Source organism: Aquarana catesbeiana, linkage group LG02 (genome assembly GCF_042186555.1).
Source record: "Aquarana catesbeiana isolate 2022-GZ linkage group LG02, ASM4218655v1, whole genome shotgun sequence".
Lineage (NCBI taxonomy): Eukaryota > Metazoa > Chordata > Amphibia > Anura > Ranidae > Aquarana > Aquarana catesbeiana.
Window position 1 is genome coordinate 97138052 of NC_133325.1, and position 22011 is coordinate 97160062.

Sequence of the window (22011 nt, forward strand, 5' to 3'; positions counted from 1 at the left end):
TTTTTAACAATGCTTGTTCATATTCCCTTTTCCCATTTTTTGTAATAAAGATATTCATTTTTAATTATGTGTACTCTAGTACCTACAAAGTCCAGTGATATTTGTTCTAATTAGCATTCCAATTTAGTAGGATGCAGCACATTTTTATCATGATCGCATCCGCAGTACCACCCTGTGGTGATGAGATTATTTGTCTTCTATGTAACTATGTTGAACACATTTCATAGCTTCTCCAAGTCACTTCTTTGGTTCCACTGTTTGTCAGAAAAATACCTTAGACTTTATATCCATACAGGTAGCACAGACACCTTATCCTAATCACTATTGGTTGTCCAAGAACAGGATGAAGCCTGAATATGTGTTATTTCCTCTGTTCCATGAGAAAAGATGTGAATTGTTGTTAAATAGCCAGGGTAGAGATGTTGCAACTGCATTTATGTGGAAGACAGATGGTGTCAAAGGCCCCAACGTGGTGCCTTTTTCCAAAATCAGTTGTTCCTGTCCAAAATGTGTGCCTCACTGTTCTCGAAAGATGTCCCTTTTTCTTAAGACATATGAAGATGGCTGAGTCTCAACCTGTAGAATTTGCTTTGCTATGAAGAGGGGCATGAGAAGCAATGGCAAGACCTTTTTCACTAATATAATCATTCTGTCATCCCTTTACATCCTTGTGTCCTTCAAGTCCAGCAAAACACTGAGAGAGAGTTTGTACATACTAAAAACCTGGTGCAGTCTCAGTTGGGAAGTGAGAGGTGACTAGTGGAGAGGTTTGCTTTCCATGAGACGCTTCCTGGAGATGCTTCCTGTTATGGGTGTTCGCTGCTGTGTTGTAGAAAGACTGGGCTGCAACATTTGAGCAGAGGTCACAGCTGTCAGAGAAATCCAGTGACCTGGAGGAAAGGGGCATCTCTAGTTCTGTGAAAGAGTGCCATTACGGTGTACTGAGTCACTGCCAACACCAATGGTTCTCGAAAAACAGAGTGCAGGGGAAAGTTTGGTTACAGACTGCGTAGTAGTAAAAGGCTTCTTTACCTACTTCTTAAAGGGAGAGTGCCATTTTACCTTGGGATATAGTTTGGAAACTCACATGCTGTAAAGTGGGATTTTCTTAAACCTAAGTGCTACAAGGCAGGAGGTTTGGACCCCAATAATTAAAACTTTACTTTATCAGTGGAAGGGGTTTGGAATGGCTGAAGGCCCTTTTAGCTACCAGTACCACCCTTTGTGAGACTTTGCCCAAAGGGCTTATTGCGATTTGAAATCAGAGGACCCATACATCAGTGGCTCCTTCAGGGGTTCTACATCTTTATAGATAAAATAGATGAACTGTGTAAATGTGTGAGGTACAAGCACAAACTCAGTCTCTATACCTATTGCTATGCTGCTTCTTTAGAGCCAACTTCCCAGGGTACTTCGCTGTAAAAAAAAACATGTATTTGAGATTTTAACTATAGTTATAAGTATCACATTTTTAGAAGTGTATTTTTCACATATAGCTGTGTCTTCTGAAAACTGAAAAATAATGTTAAATAGACAAAGAAAGCTTTCTAACCCAGACTTCAAAAGGCATCATTTAGCAGCGTTAATGAAAACATCATGTTTTCTTGGGCGCTTCCAGCAGGAACTGATGCATTTGTATGCTATGTGCTCTTAATATGGATTATATACTTTGTGTCTGCATAACGCTATGATTTTGTCAATGACATCAATTGCTGGATCTAAAAATGCACTTGATTACTGGCCAGTTCAGAAAGAAAGTGTATTTTTAGATCTTGCGTTTAATACTTTATTCCTGCCAGTTCTTTTCTGTAAAGAAAACAATTTTATCTCACGCTACTTAACCTCAATATGAAAATTGGAAACAGACATGATGGCTGCTTATCCAAGTCTGTTCTGCTATGTTAATTAAGTGATTTTGACTATTCAGCTCACCAATCTGATTTATTTTAATTATGATGAAGCCACTGAGCCACAGCTTTGCAGCACGGTATTATGCATGCATTGTGGCTGCCTCCACTGTACGTGCTTAGAGTAGGTAACAACAGGCTCTTCATTTTTATTGCACTTGGTTGATTGTATAATAGTCCAAACTTAGGAATATGTTTACAAATCACAAAACAAGTCATGTCTGTTAATGGTATAGTCATTCCATCAAAGCTGTTACCACATTTAAGTATTATATATAGATAATGCCACTGACTTCATATATTTTTCATGGACTTTATTGAAAAAAACTCAAAATTGCGGTTCTAAGTTTCATTCACCTACTCAAGCAGCTACAAGGAGATCTGAGCCTCCCTATTGGATTTTACATTATGGAGACAGAAACAGGGAAGTTTTATACAATTGCAAAAAGAGAAATGAGACTCCAAGGCTAGGGGCAGTTCCAGAAACCCAGAGATCTCACTACTGAGTTTTAAAGGCAGGAGAAGCCAGTGGGTGAATCTATCCATCAACATGTTTTTATAAACAAATATCAGCTTGAGCTATAGAACTCTGTAAACAACAGTCGTTGTGCAACAGATGGTAAGGAAAGTGAGGTAAAATGTGTGAAAAGGAACCCAATGCTCCATATGCTGACTGAATAGAAGACTACAGACGAATCATATGCTAGTAAAAGTAGTGTTTTATTTTATTTTTATGGTTGAATATATTTTTATGAAATCATTTTCAAGTAAAGCAATAGGGGATACAAAACAAAGAAAAGGGGGGGGGAGTAGTGGTAAACAAATACCACAAAGCAACCAGTACATGACATATGAATACACATGTGTGAGGTACAGCTCACAGAATTACAATTAGTACCTGAAATAGAATGAATCATGTGCTGTTAAACGGAGAGATTGCGAAATAGGAGAGGAAAGGAGGGAAAGAGGGAGAAAAGGGAAAGGGGGGGATATAAATGCAGTGATCAAAATGTAAATATTTCACATTGCTCTATAATCTAAATATCTCTGAGGCGACCATCAGGATTGCGACCTCCGCTGCATACAGTCTCTGTCGTCTGGGGAGAATCCAGTCCGAGTTACGTAAAAAGAATAACTCTTCATATAGCAAGTCTGTTCAGAAGTTTATCAGAGGATGAATAATGAAGCCAGATATACCACAGTTTGAGGTGGTTGTCCCAAGTGTCACCTTCTCTAGCCTGCATCTCCTCCATGACCATGGCGTCGTTGAGTATGTCAATCCACTTATGTAGGGGAGGAACAGTCTCCGCCTTCCAAAACTTTGTTATAAGTTGACGTGCAGCTGACATGAAAAAACTGAGAAGTTTCTTTTTATGGGATTTAGCTGAACCCAGTAGGGTGGATAAAAGGGCTACTTTAGGGGAGGGGACGAGAGAGTCATCGTACATTTCATTGTAAACCTCAAAGATCCATTTCCAGAAAGGGCGAACTCGATTACACTTCCACCAAATGTGAAGGTAGGTTCCTCTTCCTCTGTGACAGCACCAGCAAGTATCAGGGGTGTTGGGGAAAATTTTGTTAACAGTGACTGGATCTCTATACCATCTAGAGCGTAGTTTGTAATTCATCTCCTGAGTGAAACTGGAGATCGAAGATTTGCGGGTGAATGTAAATGAGGTTTGCCATTCACCTGGAGAAATTTCTATCGCCAGTTCTCATTTTATTTCTAGTCCTGACCACAATAAATAAATATAATTAATTATTGGAAATTATATACAAAACTACCACACAATGAGGTTGATTTACTAAAGGCAAATAGACTGTGCACATTGCTAAGTGCAGTTGCACTTTGCAAGTGTGGTTGCTGCAGAGCTTAGTAAATGAGGTAAAGCTTCACATTGCAAAGATACTGTCATATGCAATATGCAAAGAAAATGAAAAAATACAGCATTTTTGCTTGCACATGGTTGGATGATGGAAGTCAGCAGAGCTTCTACTTATTTTCTAAGCTCTGGAGCGACTGCATTTGCAGAGGGCAACTGTACTTTGCAAGTGCAGTGCACTGTCTATTTGCCTTTAGTAAATCAACCCCATTATCTCTTGAAAGATAAAGTGGGTGATAAACCACTAAAGGTGTTTTCTTAGCGACCACTTAAAATACTTATAATATTAGGAATTAATCATTACACACACATATATCATCAGATTAAATAGTTTGATTTTAAAGTGATTGTAAAGTCTCATTTTGTTCCCTATAAAAATAACAAACACGTTATACTTACCTGCTCTGTTGCAGTGGATTTGCACAGAGCAGCCCGGATCCTCCTCTTCTCTGTTATGGGGGCACCCAAGCTGAGCCACAGCTCCCTGTGTCCATTTAGACACAGAGCCCCGACCCAGCCCCACCCCCTCTCTTCCCTGATTGGCTAGCTGACTTTGATTGACAGCAGCGGGAGCCAATGGCGCCACTGCTGTGTCCCAGCTAATCAGGTGGGAGAATCTCGGACGGCTGAGACAGTATTAGGGAGGCTGAGGGGGCTGCTGCACACAGAAGGCTTTTTATCTTAATGCATAAAATGTGGGGTAAAAGGGGGACAGCCTATTTAGGCCCTCCTTGCCTCATTGGGCCATGGCTTCGGCTATTTTACTAATATTAAAGGATTTATAATGGGGCTTATTCTATTGGTGAAATAGGGTCACATGACAGAGAAACTTCCAGAAGGTGAGAAGATTAAATTGGGATTGGCTAGTTAGGGTCAGGTGACCTTAGAACCTTCTGGAAGGTGCTTAGGGGGCTATTTAAGGAACCCCCTGACTGGAATTTTTGCCAGTCGCCAGAGAGGAGTCGTCGAGAAAAGCTTCAGCAGAAGAGCTATAATACTGCCAATCTCTGAGGTGATCCCCCTGGCGTCATGAAGACTTTAGTGAGGCAGTTTTTAGAGCGAGCTGAAGCAGCGGGAGGAGAGGAATGGATTTGGAGCTGTCTCGCCTTACCTATAGGTCAAGATTTGGTGGGAGCCAGTGGAGAGCATAGCGGAGGAGCAGAGCAGACAGAACAGGATGACGATAGAGCTCCGCTCAGCCATGTTCGAATGATGGAGGGAGAAGATCCAGTGGAAGAACTTGCAGAGGTCGGGTGACAGGAAGGCGTCATTCAAGGGGAGGAAGAGGATGGTTGGAGGGCAGGAAAGAGGCGGCGCCAACAGCGTAGGAGCTTCAGCTCAGTCACGCCTGCTCCCCCTGGAGGCAGAAGAGAGAGGGTGGCATCGGAGATAGGAAGGAGGCGGGCAGGCTCGGAGTCTTTGATGAGGGAAAGAGGTGGGCGGAGCTTAAATCTCGCTTCACAAGGTAGAGGAACATCGCCATGGCAATGAGGAGGGGATGGATTACTCCCGGGGCTGCAGGCAAATTAAGTAATAGCAGTCTGGGGGATAGGTCGGGATCTCAATCAGGGGCAGAAAAAGCCGGCAGTGCAATTCCTGTGCGGTGTGAGTCTCCCGTTCACAATCCACCAGTACAACCAAATATGGCAGTTTTGAATAATGGTAAGTTTGACACAATGAATAAGCTTTCTGCATTATCATCATCTTCAGAACAATTAATTCAAGCTTTACGCAATAATAATGAAGTTCAGTCTGATCATGTAGGGGAGGGTGTTAATGGTGCAGCAGGGGTTTGGTCAGCAGTTATAAATGACAGTGGTAATGTGGCTAAGTGTCCGGCTGTTAATTCACAGGCATTAGAATCTCCTTACATTAAAGCGGGGGTCCACCTATCTATCGTTTTTTTTTTTTTGAGTTCATTCACAAACTTTTCTTCTCAGCATTACATACTCACATATTGTGTGTAATATGTCCGCCTGTGTCAGATTTCGTTGGAAAGAATAACTTATATTATTCACTGCAGGCGGTTTCCATCTTCATTGTGGGCATTTGAAGCCCACAAGCATTTATTTCCTGGATGTGGTGAATGCTGTGCTCCCAGCATTCACTGCTCGTTCCCGCACATGCTCAGTGGCATCCTGGGAAGCCTGAGACTAGCTCCCAGGAGTCTGGGAGAGGCTAGAAACACGCCTACTCCCACGGGAGGAGAACCAGGAAGTGCAAAGAAGAATAGAAAAATAAAAGGTAATTACGGCGATTTAATTTTTTTTAAACGGCATGTCAGCATCTAGGCAAGGAAGAGAATACATACAGATATTGTTCAAAATTTGGGTGGAACTCCGCTTTAAAGGGGTTGTAAAGGCTCGTGTTTTTTCACCTTAATGCATTGTATATATTAAGATGAAAAAACACCTTGCAGTCACCGGCCCCCTAGCCCCCCCGTTTCACTTACCTGAGCCCCGAATTTCCATCGGCGTGTCCCCGCCGTCCCTCTCTCCATGGGTTCCCGGCTCTTGATTGGTTCAATCAAATCCAATGACGCGGGGGGAGGGAGACCGAGTCCTGCATTCGGCCTCTATGGACTCCAAATGCTGGACTCGGGAGCTCGCCCGCAAGGCAACCCCCTCAGGAGAGCGCTTCTCCAAGGGGGTTATCTAATGTGGGGAGGAGCCGCAAGAGCCACCGAGGGACCCTAGAAAGGGATGTTCGGGGCCACTCTGTGCAAAACGAGCTGCACAGTGGAGGTAAGTATGACATGTTTGTTATTTTAAAAAAAATAGAAATAAAATAGTATCACTTTAAGCAGGTACAAGAAAATAGAGGTACAGAGTGTATGCCGTGTGTACTCTCCCCTTTGGGTTTTCATCTTTCATCTGCGTTAGGGGAAAAAATATGGCAAGGAGATTACATAGATTTAGTGACAATTCTCCCTTCAAGGGATTTTTCTCACAGATATGACAAGAAGGATGAAAGAATGGATGATGATAAACGTAAGCCAGTTTTGAAATCTTTTTATAGTTGGCTTCAAACCTTCTGCATTTACGCAAGCGTATTATGTGAGAAATATCCTGAGAAGAGTTCAGCTCCATTCCAACACATCGATATCATCCTTGAGGCGTATAGGAGCTTCAGCGGGTTTTCCTGGTTGTCCTATGATGAAACTTTTTGCCAGAAGCTAGCTGTTCAACCATCACTCCAGTGGGGTACAAAAGATGTTGGTCTTTGGCTAAATTTATTTTTACTTCAAAAGCAACAATTTCTTCGTCAAAGCACCAATAATACAAATATTAATTCAGGGGCTGTTTACAGGAAAGGTCTATGCTTTGCATTTAATGACAGTCATTGTAAATGGTTGAATGCATGCAAATATAGGCACAAATGTGCTTTTTGTTTCGGTGCTCACCCAGTGTCTAAGTGTTTTCGGAAGCTACAGTCTGGTCAAAAAGACAATTTTTTAAAAAGCGGTAACGCCAGTGATTTTTCAAAGAATGCTACCTTGGCTCCAAGTTTATCCAAACCAACGGAAGGCTTCATTGCTAACTGAAGGTTTTACTGTAGGTTTTAATTTACCCCCTTTTGAAGGTTCAGGGTGTATGTTAGTTAATAATTTAAAATCAGCTAGAGAATTTCCTAATGTGGTTAGGGAAAAATGAATGAAGGAGGTGAGGGCTGGTAGGATGAAAGGTCCTTTTGAATCCCCTCCATTTTTGAATTTTAGGGTGTCTCCTTTAGGGGTAGTCCCCAAAAAAGAACCAAACAAATTCTGCCTCATCCACCGCCTCTCGTTTCCTTTTGGAAATTCTTTAAATGTTTAGATAGACTGAGATTTAATGTCAGTGTATTATGCATCTTTTGAATCAGCTTTACAAAAGCTGCATATATTGGGAAGGACTGCTTTAATGGCTAAAGCGAACATAAAGTCAGCTTTTAGACTTCTCCCATTGAATCTAAATTGTTTTAATTATTTAGGAATTTGTTTTGAGAATAAATTTTACTTTGACAAGTGCCTGCCAATGGGCTGTTCGTTGTCCTGTATATATTTTGAAACGTTTTCTTCATTCATTGAATGGGTAGTAAATGAAGTGTCGGATTCCACATTCTCAATTCATTATTTAGATGATTTTCTTTTCATGGTTTCTGGAGAATCAGAGGATTGTCTTCATTTACTGCATTCATTCTTTTCAGTATGTAAATATTTTGGTTTTCCTCTGGCAGAGGAAAAAACTGTTTTTCCGACAACATCTATAGAATTTTTGGGCATCACATTGGATACAGTTGCGGGAGAGTTTTGTCTCCCAGGCAATAAAATATACAAGATTATGCAGATGCTGTTGGTGTTCAGAAGAAGGAAGAAAATAACTTTAAAAGAAATGCAAGCACTATTGGGTCAATTGGCATTTGCATCAAAGGTTTTACCGATGGGAAGAGTTTTTTCCAGAAGGTTGTACACGGCTATATCTGGTTTAAAAAACCCTTCCTCTCATGTCAGATTGACCTTGGAGATAAAAGGGGACCTTCTGGTTTGGTTGAATTTTCTGGAGCAATTTAATGGGAAATCAATGTGGCAGACGGATTTTATTTGTGACAGTGATTTTTTATTAGCAACAGATGCAGCGGGATCGATTGGGTTTGGAGCAATCTGGAGAGGCCATTGGTGTACATCTGCTTGGCCAAGTCGGTGGGCCGGTAATTGTTTCTTTGGAGTTATGGGGTTTTCAGTTTGCGAATAGGAGAATATTACTGAGTAGAGACAATAAAGGTGTATGTTTTGCGGTAAATTGTCTTTCCTCCAAGTGTCCACAGGTATTTTCTTTATTGCGGCATTTAGTATTTCTTTGTCTAAAATGGAACATCTGGTTAAAGGCTAAATACATTCAAGGTTAACATCATAGCTGACGCTCTCTCTCTCTCGCCTGAAGATGGACCTTTTTTTTGCTCTGCTGCCGGAGGCGGACCTAGTCAAGGCTTCATGCCCTCCCCATTTATGGGATCTGATTACATTTTTTCAAATATTAAGAATTCAGTGGCGACTTCTACTTGGAAAAATGATTCTGCTGCATGGTTACTGTGGTTATCTTTTTTAATCTTCATTAAAGAGTACCTTTTCTAAATATTCAGAACATTTAGTGTTACTATTTCTTCATTCACTGATGGAGAAGAATTACTCTTGGTCACACATTAACAAAACTCTATCTGGAGTATCATTTTTTCTATGTCTTTACAAATTACCTGCTTTTCAATAAAGCAGGCTATGAAAGGATACATAAAAAAACATTTGTTGAATGATAATAGGTCTCTGATTACACCTGAGGCATTATCAAATTTATGTAGGGTAACAAGTTTAGTATGCTCATCTGAATATGAAGCTATCTTTTTCAATGCGTTTTTTTCTCTGGCATTTTTTGCAGCATTCAGGGTATCGGAGTTATTACCTCCATCTAGGGCAGGAAGGTCAGGTATTTTGTTAACTAATATGCAGTTGTTGGAAGAAAGTATAAGGATATATCTGAAATTTAGCAATACGGATTCTTTGGGTCTTGGCTCTTGGATATCTTTAAATAGGTGCCAGGATGAAAGTATTTGTCCGATTAAGGCTTTGAGGTTATATATGAATATGAGGTCGGGTTTATCCAATTTATTATTCATTCACAGTGACTATTCACCTTTAACAGGTTATCAATTTAGAGTGATATTAAAACAATGTTTGTAAAAATTAAACTTGAGCCATTTAAGGATCACCACACATTCTTTTAGAATAGGAACAGCTACAGAGGCTGCTCGCATTGGTCTAGAGTCCTATGAGGCATAGCAAGACTCTGACAGCCACAAGCATGACACCCGGAGGCAGAGGCATGATGGGACTTGTAGTTTTGCAACAGCTGGAGGTCTGCTAATTGCATATCCCTGGTCTAGAGGCTAATAGCATTAAGAGAATAGATAGATGGAGCTCTGACTATTATAAATTGTATATTCGTCCTTATTAATTCATTACTTTGTTTCAGGTAATCGTCGCTCGGTGTGGATAGTGGGACATTCTTTTGTCTTCTGTGACTAGTAATCCTTGCTGTGCTATATTGCTACCCATGGATTATTTCCCCTTGCTGTGCCATATTGCCAGTCCATAAACTGTTTCTCCGTGCTGTGCCATTTTGCTATCATATGAACTATTTCCCCTTGCTGTGCTCAGGTAATCGTCGCTCGGTGTGGATAGTGGAACATTCTTTTGTCTTCTGGGCTCAGAAAAGAGCGGCTGCTAGAATTTATTACGAAAATTTGGGGTTGGATCCAACCTCATTTTGCGCTAATTGGTATGGTAGAAGGGGAATGGTTTGGAGTGATTTAGTATACGAGTTAGGTAGACTTTATGCAATGTTTCCCCCACCTGACATTCTTATAATTCACTTGGGGGGAAACGATATTGGCACAATGAAGACGTTCGACTTACTGACAAATATGAAGGATACTTTTAGGTTTCTGAAGTTAGTTTCGCCAAATACAGTGTTGGTATTTTCGGAGATAATACCCAGGTTAAGATGGTTGGAATCCATTACCTTTAAGCCCTTAGAGAAAGTTCGCAAAAAAGTGATCAGAGCTTTGGAAAAATTCCTAGTTCCAGATTTTGGTATTTCATTTCGTGATATTGATGACCTTGAGGGTGGTATTCAAGGTATGTATAATTATGATGGGATACACTTATCAGATGTAGGCTTGGATATACTTAATCTTAACCTGCAGACATGCATTAAAGAGGCTGCGGTATGGGATGGTGGTGACAGGAGGGCTGTTTTTTTCAGCCCTCCTGTTGGTTGGGATATGTGAGAATATGTTTAAAAAAAAGATGATGGTCAGCCCTAGTCTTGGAGTGTTTGTGGATTGTAGAGTTTGTGGAGTGTTTTTTTATTATGCAAGTTTGCAGGTTGTTTAGCCTGCTGTCTACAGTCCCATGTGGGGTAAAAGGAGGGCAGTCTATTTAGGCCCAACAAACGAACAAACATTCACACAAAAATTCTTGATGAATGTTATTCAAAAATACTTGAAACTTTTTGTTAGTTTTTAACATTATATTTTGTAATGAAGCAAATTTCCCAAATAAAAAAACACATTCACTGTTAGAAATTTGTTTGTTCAAGAAAAATGTTCTTTTCTACTGTACTTCGAATTTTCTCATCACTGCAGATGAAAATGAACATCGATTTTACCCCATTACCGGAAAATCAGTGTTCCTGAAACAAAAGTTTTTTCAAACATTCCTCTAGTAGTACAATTTAATCTCATCACCAGTCAGATTAAGCTATATAAAAGCATAATGCCTGTGATTCTTTTACCTTCTCCCTCTCCATTTTATCAGAAGCTCAGTATGCTGAACAGAGCACAGGGTGAACTTCTGCTTAATACGTGGGAACGAGCTTTTTGACAGTAGAAGGAATGTAGAAGGACAAGGATATTGGCACGTGTGTCAATGGCCACTACGCCTTGAGGGCTCTAATTGAGGACTGAAAGCTACTTGCAAATACTTTTACCTTTTTGAACTACATTGTCTTCTGACAGATAATACATTTCAGAGTCACCACATATTTCCTTAAATTAGGCTGACAGAAAAGCTGTCCTATCACTCCCCGTCTATGCATGCTTGATCCTAACAAGCACTTCAATTGTTACCTGTCTAGGTCAAATTTCTAGGTTTTTTTTGCAACCATTCTTGCTTTGGGAAGATTGGGACAGATAAGCTGTAAATGTCATAATGATGTTGTCACGTAAGTAAAGGTCTAAAGGGCATCTGAGAGAGGGTAACATTAGCAACACAAAAATTCAGGCAGATATAAAATAAACCCATTAAAGTAGATCTATGGTGAAAATGTAAAATCCTATATTCATTTTCATATTGTACTTCGAATATTTCTAGCCTACTCCTATTAATCTGAATGATGTAAACATACATTATGAACATCACCACACATTTACTTTCTTGCATTCTGTGACTTGTATTCACTATACCCTGTGAGTAGGCACTGCTGTGTCACACATTTCACAGAGCCTGCCTTGTGATCTACAGAGGTGCTGAGAGGAGTCAGTACAGCAATAACTGCTTGCAGGCAGCAAGGTACCATGGAATAAGTAGTCCTTAGAAAATGAGAAGAAGCTGCAAAGCATGCAAGGAATCCAGTAAGTTGTGGAAAGAGATGGTCAGCAGGCAGGCAGAACTCACAACATGAAAGGTTTTTCAAGTAAGACTATATTGGATTGTCAAAAATAACTATTGATTGTATTGCCTTTACAATGCTGATGTTATAAAATGAATGTGTATATTGTGACTATAGATCCCGTTTAAAGCCAAGTATGCAATCATTAACCACTTACAGACCATCCGCTGTCATTATACTGCGGCAGGTTGGCACGATTCCGCGAACCTTCGTAGCTGTAGGTTGGCTCCTTTATGCGGGATAGCAGGCATGCGCATGTGCCCGCTGCACTGTGGGGGTGCCGATGACCACCAGCCATGCACGATCGCGGGCACAAGAGGCAGAACAGGGATGTGTGTGTGTACACACACATCTCTGTTCTGTGAGGAGAGGCAGATTGTGAGTTCCTAATAGCCAGGGACCACGATCTGTCATCTCCTATAGTCAGTCTCCTCCCCCCCCCACATTTAGAACACACTCTAGGGAACACAGTTAACCCCTTGATTGCACCCTAGTGTTAACCCCTTCCCTGCCAGTGACATATACACAGGGGCGGACTGACCATTCGGTCGATCGGACGCCGACCGAGGGCCCGCAGCCAGTAGAGGGCCCGGGAGACATGCTCGTCGGATCTAGGGGTATGCTGCTGGGCGTGCTGCGGTGGAGCCGTTCTGCCGACTGCCGCGGGGGGGGGGGGTGCGGGGGGATGAGGCGGGCATCTCCTCTTTCAGTTTGGGATGCAGTGAGGGGAGTGGGAGGCGGCGATCAGCAGCTCTATGGTGCTCGCAGCATCTCCCGGGGACTTGTATTTCTCCTCCAGATTGTAGAGTGGAAAGGGGAGGGGCCTCTGACCCGGGCAGCTACAAGTTTCACTCTCTGCTTGTACGCTGTTGCCGACTGCTGCCCGGGTCAGAGGCCCCTCCCCTCTCCACTGTACAGAATCAGAAGGAGGACTACAAGCCCCAGTGAGATCCACAGGCACCATAGAACTGCCGATCGCCACCTCCCACCTCCCCCTTGGGTTGGAGGTGCACAGGCAGGTACAGGGGAACCTCTGGGGGGGTTAAGTCTGGGGACCCTGATGTATGGGGGGGCTCTCTGGGGACCCTGATGTATGGGGGGTTCTCTGGGGACCCTGATGTATGGGGGGGGCTCTCTGGGGACCCTGATGTATGGGGGGCTCTCTGGGGACCCTGATGTATGGGGGGGCTCTCTGGGGACCCTGATGTATGGGGGCTCTCTGGGGACCCTGATGTATGGGGGGGCTCTCTGGGGACCCTGATGTATGGGGAGCTCTCTGGGGACCCTGATGTATGGGGGGCTCTCTGGGGACCCTGATGTATGGGGGGGCTCTCTGGGGACCCTGATGTATGGGGGGGCTCTCTAGGGACCCTGATGTATGGGGGGGCTCTCTGGGGACCCTGATGTATGGGGGGCTCTCTGGGGACCCTGATGTATGGGAGGCTCTCTGGGGACCCTGATTTATGGGGGGCTCTCTGGGGACCCTGATGTATGGGGGGGGCTCTATGGGGACCCTGATGTATGGGGGGGCTCTCTGGGGACCCTGATGTATGGGGGCTCTCTGGGGACCCTGATGTATGGGGGGGCTCTCTGGGGACCCTGATGTATGGGGAGCTCTCTGGGGACCCTGATGTATGGGGGGCTCTCTGGGGACCCTGATGTATGGGGGGCTCTCTGGGGACCCTGATGTATGGGGGGCTCTCTGGGGACCCTGATGTATGGGGGGGGCTCTCTGGGGACCCTGATGTACGGGGGGCTCTCTGGGGACCCTGATGTATGGGGGGGCTCTCTGGGGACCCTGATGTATGGGGGGGCTCTCTAGGGACCCTGATGTATGGGGGGGCTCTCTGGGGACCCTGATGTATGGGGGGCTCTCTGGGGACCCTGATGTATGGGAGGCTCTCTGGGGACCCTGATTTATGGGGGGCTCTCTGGGGACCCTGATGTATGGGGGGGGCTCTATGGGGACCCTGATGTATGGGGGGGCTCTCTGGGGACCCTGATGTATGGGGGGAGGCTCTCTGGGGACCCTGATGTAAGGAGGAGGCTCTCTGGGGACCCTAATGTAAGGACGAGGCTCTCTGGGGACCCTGATGTATGGGGGGAGGCTCTCTGGGGACCCTGATGTATGGGGGGAGGCTCTCTGGGGACCCTGATGTAAGGACGAGGCTCTCTGGGGACCCTAATGTAAGGACAAGGCTCTCTGGGGACCCTGATGTAAGGAGGAGGCTCTCTGGGGACCCTGATGTTTGGGGGGGCTCTCTGGAGACCCTGATGTATGGGGGGGCTCTCTGGGGACCCTGATGTATGGGGGGGCTCTCTGGGGACCCTGATGTATGGGGGGGCTCTCTGGGGACCCAGATCTTTGGGGGGCTTTCTGGGGACCCAGATCTATGGGGGGCTCTCTGGGACCCTGATGTATAGGGGGGCTCTCTGGGGAGTTGACCCTGATGTATGTGGGGCTCTCTGGAGACCTTGATGTATGGGGGGGCTCTCTGGAGACCTTGATGTATGGGGGGGCTCTCTGGGGACCTTGATGTATGGGGGGGCTCTCTGGGGACCCTGATGTAAGGAGGGGGCTCTCTGGGGACCCTGATGTAAGGAGGGGGCTCTCTGGGGACCCTGATGTAAGGAGGGGGCTCTCTGGGGACCCTGATGTAAGGAGGGGACTCTCTGGGAACCCTGATGTAAGGAGGAGGCTCTCTGGGGACCCTGATGTTTGGGGGGGCTCTCTGGAGACCCTGATGTATGGGGGGCTCTCTGGAGACCCTGATGTATGGGGGGGGGCTCTCTGGGGACCCAGATCTATTGGGGGCTCTCTGGGGACCCAGATCTATGGGGGGCTCTCTGGGGACCCAGATCTACGGGGGGCTCTCTGGGACCCTGATGCATGGGGGGGCTCTCTGGGGAGTGGACCCTGATGTATGTGGGGCTCTCTGGGGACCTTGATGTAAGGAGGGGGCTCTCTGGGGACCCTGATGTAAGGAGGGGGCTCTCTGGGGACCCTGATGTAAGGAGGGGGCTCTCTGGGGACCCTGATGTAAGGAGGGGGCTCTCTGGGGACCCTGATGTAAGGAGGAGGCTCTCTGGGGACCCTGATGTATGGGGGGGGCTCTCTGGGGACCCAGATCTATTGGGGGCTCTCTGGGGACCCAGATCTATGGGGGGCTCTCTGGGGACCCAGATCTACGGGGGGCTCTCTGGGACCCTGATGCATGGGGGGGCTCTCTGGGGAGTGGACCCTGATGTATGTGGGGCTCTCTGGAGACCTTGATGTATGGGGGGGCTCTCTGGGGACCTTGATGTAAGGGGGGCTCTCTGGGGACCTTGATGTAAGGAGGGGGCTCTCTGGGGACCCTGATGTAAGGAGGGGGCTCTCTGGGGACCCTGATGTAAGGAGGGGGCTCTCTGGGGACCCTGATGTAAGGAGGGGGCTCTCTGGGGACCCTGATGTAAGGAGGAGGCTCTCTGGGGACCCTGATGTAAGGGGAGGCTCTCTGGGGACCCTGATGTAAGGAGGAGGCTCTCTGGGGACCCTGATGTAAGGGGAGGCTCTCTGGGGACCCTGATGTAAGGGGAGGCTCTCTGGGGACCCTGATGTAAGGGGAGGCTCTCTGGGGACTTGTTTACATAGGCAGACCACAGTTCTGCCTCTGTTGGAAACGATCGTCGGGGCCTGGCGGACATGGGGTCCTCCGGACCCGCTGGTTAGCTCTCGGTGTGTCCAATCACAGCGGCAGCAGGTCAAACAGCATGCAGACCCGCAAGTGCAGAATCAAGTACCTGTACATGATTCTGCTCACAGGAGACGCAGCCCTGCAGTAAATGTATGTGGTTAAAGTGAGTTTATTTTTCTTTCATCTTTAAACATTTATTTTGAACATGAAGTAGAGAAATTCTGTGACCAATGCATGTAATGTAGCAGTGCAATATATACGTGGGGCTTTGTGAGGGTGTGGCTTGTGGGTGGGTGGGGACTATGGGGCCCCATGAGCCCCTATTGCCCGGGGGCCCCATGAGTTGTCAGTCCGCCCCTGCATATACACAGTAATCAGTGAATTTTTATAGCACTGATCGCTGTATAATTGTCAATCGTTCCAAAAATGTGTCAAAAGTGTCCGATGTGTCTGCCATAATGTTGCTGATCGCCGCCATTACTAGTAAAAAAAAAAAAAAATGGCATAAATCTATCCCCTATTTTGTAGACGCTATAACTTTTGCGCAAACCAATCACTATATGCTTATTGCGATTTTTATTACCAAAAATATGTAGAAGAATACATATCTGCCTAAACTGAGAAAAAATTTGTATTTTTAAAAATTAACATGAGATAAAATGGGTGGTGGTGTTATAATAACTCATTCATCTAATGCCGTGTACACACGATCGGGATTTTGGTTGGAAAAAGATATGATGGTTTTTCCGACGGGATTCCGCTCAAGCTTGTCTTGCATACACACGGTCACACAAAAGTTCTCTGAACTTTCAACCATCAAGAACGCGGTGATGTACAACACTACGACGAGCCAAGAAAATGAAGTTCAATGCTTCCGAGCATGCATCAAATTGTTTCTGAGCATGCGTGATTTTTTGCGCGTCCGAAATGCATACAGACGATCGCTTTTTTGGATAGGAACTTTTTCCGACCGAAAAATAGAGAAAATGCTCTCAATCTTTTGCTGGCTGGAATTCCGATGGAATTCCAAAAGTCCGATGGAGCATACACACGATCGCATTTTCCGACCAAAAGCTCACATTGGTCTTTTGCTGGCGGCATTTCCGATCGCGTGTACGGGGCATTGGTCAACCATGCCTTTTGTGTCTGAAGACTGATCCCTAGATTAATGTGATCCCTCCCTGAGAAAATCACTATGTCTTAGTGACATGCAGACTTCTTAAAAATGGCTGCCTGAAGTAAATTACAGAACTTGCTGGTGGAATGAATAAAGCAAGTAATGTGGACATCGTGCAAGGCAGTCTTTTGTGTGAGTAAGGAAAAGTTTTTGGGCCCAGAAAAGTGTGAATCATAAATTCTAACCATTCAGCCATCATGCTTTCCATATTTTCTAATTTAGAGAGCAACAAGTAAAACTGAAACATTGACTGTTAATGTTAGTGAGGAAATAATGCGATTAGGGGTAAAGTCCAAATGTTTTACTCAGTTTACCTTAACAAAGACCAAAGGAATAGCTCCCTTATATAGAAGACAGTGGGGTTTATTTACTAAAGGGAAATCCACTTTGCACTACAAGTACACTGCAAGTGCACTTGGAAGTGCATTTGGAAGTACAGTCGCTGTAGATCTGAGGGGGAAATGCAAGGAAAATAAAAAACATTGTATGATAAAATCAGCAGAGCTTCCCCTCATTTCAGATCTTCCCCTCAGATCTACAGTGACTGCACTTCCAAGTGCACTTGTAGTGCAAAGTGGAGTTGCCTTTAATCAACCCCAGTGAAAACTTCCCCTATTGATGAAGGGGCAAATCATCTCTTAAGAGTCATCTTTATAGCGAAATATTGCTACCTCATCTAAACATTTAATACTATTTGTTGCAACATGTATCTTTGATTCATCCTCCTCCACTAATAAGATTCAAGAATTTTTTCTATTATTTACAGCATAACTGGAGATGAGAAAATAGTCTCTCTTATAAAGACACATTTTTGGAACAGTATCATTTGACTTCATCTTATTGTGTTGAGTCATCAATAACTTGATTTAGGATAAATAATTAGAAAATGCATTTTAAGGTGTAGCATGGCCTTTTTCCTTCCCTTCTAACTGTTACTATCATTGCTTCATTCTCTAATTTACTCTTCTTTAAAATGTAGGACTATTAGGTTGTGTGGATTTAGTTAACAGGTTTATAAAGGAATTATCAATATAATTTTTTCATTATAAGTTTTAAAAATCTTTATTCATATTGGACATGCCGAGCTTCTATGATAGTCTGTTTGCTGAGCATCCTGGACTTCCTAATGCAATGGTTATCAACTCCTGTCCTCAGGACCCACTAGCAGGCCAGAATACTGTAATTACTGAGCAGCAAATGATATCACCTATGATGTATTTCAGTTATCTTGCAAACCTGGCCTGCTAGTGGGTCCTGAGGACAGTGGGTCCTGAGGCCTTTCCTATTAAGACAGTGGTTCTCAACTCCTGTCCTCAGGACCCACTAGCAGGCCAGGTTTGCAAGATAACTGAAATACATCACAGGTGATATCATTTGCTGCTCAGTAATTGCAGTATTCTGGCCTGTTAATGGGTCCCGAGGACAGGAGTTGAGAACCACTGTCTTAATAGGAAAGGCCAGCAATGCCTTTGCATGTGTTGACTCTTCTGCAGACTTTAAGGCTACTTTCAGACTGGGTCATTGTGGGCGTCGGTGGTAAAGCGGCGCTATATTTAGCACCGCTTTACCGTCATTTTAGCTGCGCTATTCGGCCACTAACGGGGAGGTTTTAACTGAAAAAGGGTTAAAACCGCCGTCATAGCGCCGCTGCAGTGGCGCTATGCCAGCGGTTTAGTGGCGCTGCCCCATTGTTTTCAATGGGAAGGGGTGCTTTAGGAGAGGTGAATACACTGCTCCTACAGCGCTGCAAAGATGCGGCTTGCAGGACTTTTTTCACTGTCCTGCAAGCGCACCGCTACAGTGTGAAAGCATTCGGGCTTTCACACTGGAGACACAGGAGAGGCTCTTTACAGGCGCTATGCTGGCACTATTTTTAGCGCTGTAGGGCCTGTAAAGCGCCTCAGTGTGAAAGTGCTCTTAATCCAGACATCTATTGTTGCTAGAAGGAAAGGAGAGTGGTGTTCCTTTTTCTGATTTATTTGTATGTAACAGCTGATCCTCCATTGCTCAAATCTATTCAACCACAGACTTTTCACAACATAGCAGTAAGTCAGCTTGGTATCAGTATGTTACTTTCTAGGTGCATGCCATGGGACTTTTGGATAAGAAAAGTAAGAATTAATTCCCCAGAGTGTCCCCAGCTGTAACCTACTGATTCCTACCTGGAACTTTAACATAGCTGGCAGGTACCCTCTGATGAGTGTCCGCATAGACACCAGAGGGAGCAGGCAGCAGGCAGTTCTGTGCTGTTCTGCTGTCTGCACTTCTCTCTCCCCTTGGTGATTACTTCCTGATAGTGGGGGAGAGAGGAGAAGAAGGAATAGTGAGCTGTTATAATTCGCTGTATCCAGAGGCGGTCTGTCCATTGGGGGGTGCACGGGTGCCACCTCCCCATCCATGGGGCACATGAATTCCTTTGGCAGGTATGTTTTTTTGAAGCACTGATTAGAGCCAGAGGCCCTAATAGGCTTCAAAATAGGGTGGGCTCGGGGCGCAGAGAGTGTACTCACAGCCCACCCAAGTGTGTTAAAATAGTGAATGAGTATTCGCTATTGTAACACTGATCCTCCACCCGGCCAATCAGGTAGCGGGTCTGAGACCTGTCACCCGATTGGCTGAAAGGACAGGCGAGATGCACAGCGGAAGTGAGGAGGGGACACAGGAGCTTCTGCCCAGATGCCCGCTGCCCGAATGCTCACATGCCCAATTGAGGGCTTCATGAGCGATTCCAGAATCAGGGCAAAATGCAAAAGAAAAAAATTGGGGATATTTATTATAGCAAAAAGTACAAAATATTGTGTTTTTTTCAAAATTGGCGCTTTTTTTTGTTTATAGCACAAAAAATAAAAACCGCAGAGGTGATCAAATACCACCAAAAGAAAGCTCTATTTGTGGGAAAAAAAGTACGCCAATTTTGTTTGGGTACAGCATCGCACGACCGCGCAATCGTCAGTTAAAGCGACGCAGTGCTGTATCGCAAAGAATCGCCTGGTCATTGGGCAGCCAAATCTTCCGGGGCTGCAGTAGTTAAAGATCTCTAAGTATATTTTTTAAATTGTATGTATATCTGTAGTGCCATGCATTGCATGAATCAGAGGAGGAAGGGGCTGCCCTGTAAGCCAAATAAACTTTAGTACATTGTACTCTGCACAAGGAGTTGGCTGATGGAAGAGGGCAGAAAACTGAAGCTAATTTCCTGGTGTTCTTAAAACGGACCTTCAGTAATTTTTTCATCTTTCCTCTATTAAATCTTCTGCCCTTGTTGTTTTAACTTTGGATAGTAAAACATTTTTTTTCTGCCAGTAAATACCTTATACAGCTCACTTCCTGTTTCTTGTCTGGTAAAAGGCCTAGGCTTATGACATCATGCACAGATCATGCACAGCTCTCTCTCTAATGCTGCATACACACGAGCGGACTTTCTGGCATACTTGGTCCGGCGTACCGGAGTCTGTCGGACAAATCGATCGTGTGTGGGCTCCAGCGGACTTTTTTTTCTCGAAAGTTTGACGGACATGTTTCAAATCTATCCGACGGACTCGGCTTTCTAGCATACAAACCGGTCGTCTGTGTGCTAGTCCGATGGACACAAACTGACGCATGCTCTGAAGCAAGTACAAGACGGAAGCGCTCGGTCTGGTAAAACTAGCCTTCGTATTGAAGCTAGCACATTCCTCTTCTGTGATCTTTTAATACAGCGCATTCTTTTTTTCTTTATAATGCGAGAGGAATGAAGTTGTTTTGCTGCTTATATTCACACAGAGTTCTCACAAACTACTTTATTCATGATTTATCCTCATGCCATGACTAATATTATATTTTTTAAAAGCCACATCTCCAGAAATAAAGTAGAAAATTATTTTTTGGACTCATCTTTATTTTTTTTAGATTTAAACAATATCTATTTTACAATGTATGCTAAATTATACAAAATGTTAGTTTTTTTATTTATTTATTTTTTTGGAGTTTCAAGTTACCACAATAACCTTAATATTTTTTATTGTTTTAATGAACCTTAATGAGGTTGGTGTCCCTTGTTAATTAGACATAGGGGGGTTATTTTCAAAAGGCAAAATCATTTTTCACTTTTGTGCAAATTGTACTTGGAATTGCATTGAAAGAGCATTTGGAAGTGCATTAGCTGTGTATCCGAGGGGCACATGCAAGGAACCCCCCAAAAAAAAACATTTCTCTTGCACATGATTGTATGATAAAAATCAGCAGAGCTTCCCCTCATTTCAGATCTTCCCCTCAGATTTACAGCGACTGCACTTCCAACAAGTGCACTTGCAGTGCAATTTATAAAGTGCACTTTGTACTAGTACTTTGCACTTGAATTGCCAAATGATTTAGCCTTTTGTAAATAACCCACATAGTCTTTTTGACCTGTACCTGCCTACTCACAAACCAAATGTCCTTTTTGAATCAAAACACATAGTCAATAATGTAAGGTAAAGAAAAAATCCATTTATTTTGGTAAAAAAAGAAATGAGGAAGGCAACACTGGAGACACTTTTGGAATGTGTGAAGCCTTTTGTCCCCCAGGACACACATCAAGTTCTTGGTAAATAAAATTGGTATCTTGCGACTAGGGAGCACAGTCAGAAGTCAGACCAGACAGAAGCCAGGCAATCACCTTCGACTCTTCCGTGGAGCCTTCCCTGCACGCTGCCCTGCAGCGTTCCCTCCACGCTTCTCTGCAGCCTTCCTTGGAGGCTGTGCCTCTGGTGGTGTACTTGGGGCAGGAGGAGGAGGAGAAGGAGTAGCAGGAGGAGTGGCTTCATCTGCTATATAGGTTGTTTGAGTAAGCTCTCCTCTCAAGCCCTTCTGATATGCTTGAAAAATAAGACCCTCACAGAGGAGGCGTTGCCACTTTTCTAGTTCCAGCAACTTGGTGGCCATATATGTTCTATAGGCCTCTTCAGCATTGGGTGGTGTGCTCAGGATTTGGCTGGCTTCCCGAATGAGGGCTAGTGATTCCTCCTCTGTTTGGGTCATCTTCCTGGGCCTTTTTGTGGTAATGCGGAGGGGAGCCACCTGACATTCCGTGAGGCTTCTACTGGGCCCAGCCACACCCTCCTCCTCTCTCCCACTGGGCAAGGCCTCCTCCTGGCTGAGCTCATCCTGGGTAAAAAAAAGGGACATACCGGTAGTTGTAATTTTGGG